This window comes from Arachis hypogaea, chromosome 6, assembly GCF_003086295.3.
Source record: "Arachis hypogaea cultivar Tifrunner chromosome 6, arahy.Tifrunner.gnm2.J5K5, whole genome shotgun sequence".
NCBI lineage: Eukaryota > Viridiplantae > Streptophyta > Magnoliopsida > Fabales > Fabaceae > Arachis > Arachis hypogaea.
The window spans coordinates 61,835,355-61,840,477 of NC_092041.1; positions in this window are offsets into that span (position 1 = coordinate 61,835,355).

Here is a 5,123-nt window from a genome sequence, read left to right on the forward strand (position 1 = left end):
GACACGTGAAACACGTCGTGCAGATTCGAAAGATGAGGTGGTAGAGCCATCCGATACGCCACCGGTCCAATTCTTTTCAGGATTTGAAATGGACCAATGTATCGAGGATTCAACTTCTTTGCCTTAATCGCCCTACCTACTCCCGTGGTCGGAGTAACCTTACGGAAAACATGGTCTCCTTTCTCAAATTCTAAGGGCTTTCGCCTCTAATCGGCGTAACTCTTTTGACGACTCTGTGCCGTAAGCATCCTATCACGGATTTTCTTGACTTGTTCAGTAGTCTCAGCTATCATTTCTGGCCCCAACAAGCTTTTCTCTCCAGCTTCATACCAACATAACGGAGATTGACATTTCCTCCCATACAAGGCCTCATACGGAGCCATTCCGATGCTCGCATGATAACTATTATTGTATGCAAACTCCACTAATGGCATATACCAATCCCAACTCACCGGTTGGTCCAAAACACAAGCTCTCAACATATCCTCTAGTGTTTGGATCGTCCTCTTAGATTGACCATCTGTTTGAGGATGGTAAGCCGTGCTCAAGCTTAATCGGGTTCCAAAAGCTTTCTGAAATGCACCCCAAAACCTTGAAGTGAAGCGAGGATCTCTATCAGAGATTATAGTAGCAGGTACACCATGAAGTCTCACAATCTCCTTTATGTATAACCGTGCTAGCTCCTCAAGGCTGTAAGTCATCCGAATGGGTAAAAAGTGAGCTGACTTCGTCAGTCGGTCCACAATCACCCAAATAGCATCAAAACCAGCCCTAGTCCTTGGCAATCCCGACACAAAGTCCATTGCAATACTTTCCCACTTCCATTGCGGTATCTCTAAAGGTTGCAACATCCCGGAAGGTCTTTGATGTTCAATCTTTACCTTTTGACAAGTTAAGCATTTTGATACACATTCCGCCACATCATTCTTGATACCCAGCCACCGAACATTGCCTTTAAATCATGGTACATCTTAGTACTTCCCGGGTGAATGGAGAATCCGCTTTTGTGTGCCTCCTTTAAAATATCTTGTCTTAAAGTGCCAACATCCAGCACAATGATCCTACCCTTGAATCTCCATAACCCATCTTTTTCTTCCGACACTCTCCATTGTTTTCCTTGCTCAATAGCCGATAACACCTTCCATAACGCTTCATCATTTTGATGAGCCTTTAGGAGTTCGGACTTAAAATCACTTGAGATCTCTAATCGGCTCAAACACAAAGTTCTGGATACTTCTCGAGCACCAATTTTCAGACTCTCGAATCCCTTGAGCAACTTCTCCTCTTGAAGCATCATCCAAGCCGCATATAACGACTTCCGACTTAACGCATCCGGCACTACGTTCGCCTTTCCCGGATGGTAATACAACTCAAAGTCGTAGTCCTTCAACAATTCCATCCACCTTCTCTGCCTCATATTAAGTTCTTTCTGATCAAAGAGGTATTTCAAGCTCTTATGATCAGAGAAAACTTAGAACTTAACCCCACAGAGATAATGCCTCCACACCTTCAAGTCAAACACAACCGCAGCGAGTTCCAAATCGTGCGTAGGGTAACTAACTTCATGAGGTCTCAACTGTCGTGAGGCATATGCCACCACATTATGATGCTGCATCAGCACACACCCTAGACCCTTCAATGAGGCATCACAATACACCTCAAATGGCTCATTCGGCTCGGGTAACACTAACACAGGTGCAGTGGTCAACTTTTTCTTCAATGTCTGAAAGCTCTCCTCGCACTCAGGAGTCCAAACAAACGGAGTGTCTTTGCGGGTTAACTTCGTCATTGGCAAAGCTATCTGTGAAAAGCCCTTGATAAACACTTCGGTAATAGCCAGCTAAACCCAGAAAACTCCTTATCTCCGTCATGGTGGTTGGTTGCTTCCAATCCATCACAGCCTCCACCTTAGTTGGATCTACGGCTATTCCCTTCTTACTCACCACGTGACCCAAAAACTTCACCTTACTCTTCCAAAACTCGCACTTAGACAGTTTTGCATAAAGTTTCTTCTCCTTTAGAATCTGCAACACGGTCCTCAAGTGTTCCGCATGCTCTTCTTCAGTCTTGGAATAAATCAGTATGTCATCAATGAAGACAACAATGAATTTATCCAAAAACGGACGAAAAACTCTATTCATGTAGTCCATAAACACTGCAGGAGCGTTCGTCAACCCGAAAGACATTACAGTGTACTCGTAATGACCATAACGAGTCTTGAAAGTGGTCTTAGGGATATCCTCACCCCTCACCCTTATCTGGTGATAACCGGATCGCAAATCGATCTTGGAGAAAACTCCAGCTCCTTGTAACTGATTTTGAGATCATCAATTATCGGCAATGGGTACTTATTCTTTATTGTAACCTTGTTTAGCTGCCTGTAATCCACACAGAGCCGCATACTCCCATCCTTCTTCTTCACCAGTAACACTGGAGCACCCCACGGAGAGACACTTGGTCGTATAAAATTCTTTCCCAACAAATCCTCTAACTGAGACTTTAGCTCGTTCATCTCTAACGGTGACATCCTATAAGGAGCACTTGAGATTGGTCCCGCCCCGGGCACCAATTCAATAGCAAACTCAACCTCTCGGTTAGGTGGAAACTCATCAATATCATCGGGAAACACTTCCGGAAACTCACACACAACCGGAATCTGTTCCAACCTTTGATCATCACCCGAGACGTCCGCGGTTAACAACATGATACCCTGACATTCGGTTCCGGAACAGATCACCATCATCGAATTCAAGTAATAATTATTCACCACGACCGGCCCTTCAGTATCTTCTGGCATAAAGCACACCGAATTTGTAGAACAATCTAGCAAAACATGGTTCTTAGATAACCAGTCCAATCCCAAGATAAGATCAAGACCGATCATCGGCATGCAGACTAAATTATGAATAAAATCACGCTGTTTGAACCTAAAGGAAACTTCCGGGCATCCTAGCCTAGTTACCGTGGCTTCATGGGTAGCATTGTACACTCTTAGATCATAACCTAAAGTTACAATCTTCAGTCCTAACTCATGGGCTTTCTCAAATGCAATGAATGAATGTGATGCTCCCGAATCAAATAAAGCTCCCGAATCAAATAAAGCATTTAAAGTTTGACCCGCCATTTCACAATTACCTCGAATAAGTGTCTCGGATCCCTCGGCACCTATAGCTGAGGTGGTGAATACCCGACCAGTCTGTTGTGCCTTTCCAGCACCTTGTTTGTGCTTCTCCGGACAATTTGTGGCTTTATGCCCCGCCTTTCCACAAGTGTAGCACAAACCCCATCCGGCCTTGCATGGTGCTCCCGGATGGTGACTCCCACATCTAGTACAAGCTTGATCATTCTAAGGCTACTTCCTAAACTTCTTTCCTTGGGAGTTGTTGTTGTTGTTGGGCCTCCTAAAAGAGCTTCCCCTCTTGAAAGACGGACCTCTAGGTGCAAAGCTCTTCCCTCGGTTCTGTGGGAATGATCCTTTGTGACTCCTTTTCTCAGCGGTTGCCCTCTTCACACACTCTTCAGCAACCCTACCCTTGTTTACCAACTCGGAGAAAGACCTAATCTCCATTGGTCCCACTGAACTAAAAATATCACTCCGGAGTCCTCCTTCATACTTAACACACTTCCATTCTTCATATTCCACCGGAGTCCCTTGGCACATACGAGAGAACCTGAACAGCTCCTCAAACTTGTCAGTATACTCTGATATGGACATAGTACCCTGCTTCAGCTGTAACAATTCAAGTTCCTTGGCCGTCCTAGCAGAAGTCAGAAAGTACTTCTTATAGAACTCCTCTTGGAAAACATTCCAAGTGATATAGTCATCACCCTGCTGCAGAAGACGTCGGATGCCTTGCCACCAATGCAACGCTTCACCTGTGAGCATATAGGTAGCAAACTCGACACGTTGCCCTTCAGGTACCACTTGTGCTTGCAGTGCTCGCTCTATAGCCTGAAACCATGTATCAGCCTCAGTCGGACTAGTAGTTCCCTTGAACTTAGGTGGATTAACCTTCAAAAAGTTTGCTAGTGTCATCGGGCCCTGAACTCCACCTCCATCATTACCATGGTTGTTCATCTGTTGACCAAGAGCCTTAGCAGTGACTTGCATAACAGCAGCCATGTGCTCCAACGCAGTCATAAAGTTCACCAGGTCATTAGGGTTATTCTCCGGTGCACGAGCATTCGTACAACCTCCCGCACTACCTCTACCGCGTCCACGATGAGCCATCGGGCTCCTATACATACCAAACAATCGATATTAAGTTGATCAGTCTCAATATCGGAAGTCTAGTACTTCAAAGTCCCAAATGCATGCTCATGAACGTTTATGCCAATTATATCAAGCAGATATACTAATAGCACATAACACACACACAGAGAATGCACAGAAGCATAGTCAGTCCATCCCTCAGGCTCTACAGGAACGAACTTCTCTGATACCATAATTTATCACCCTACCATACAGAGTCTTATGCTTAAGTCATAATTCAGAGATGGCAAGGTATTACGACCTCTAGAATAAAAATTTAGTACGTATAGTAGTATGAATGATTGATTATAACTAGGAGCCTTTGTAGAAAAAGGGGGGTAAACAAAAATCGCAACTCTAAAGCGCAACACTCCGATCGATAACGTAACGAACAAGGATAACCAACGCGTGATTATATATATATAAAGGAGTGTCAAAAACAAGAATATCAAGACTCAAAATCCGGCTGCGAAGATAACCGGTCCGAGCGTAGCAATATATACATATGATAAGAATAAGGAAAACCCCAAAGGAAACCCAAAGGGACACAAACACATAAAACTTATTCTCCAAAATCTCCCATAAGAGGAGTTATCACAGATTGTATTATTTAATGGAGATAAAAGTATCTAAGCAAAACATATAACCCAAAACATAGCCCCGAGAACAAAGGATCTTCGCAAATCTAGAAGTCTCCAGCATGCATCAGCGGGACACCTCACGTCCTGCATCTGAAAACCACAAAATCCGCATGGGTGAGAACCAGAGGTCCCCAGCATGGTAACAGCTTCTCCACATATATAATATATAATAATAGCGGAAAGCCGAAGGCAATCCTAGAACTTCCTCCAAATAATATCAAAGCTTATAA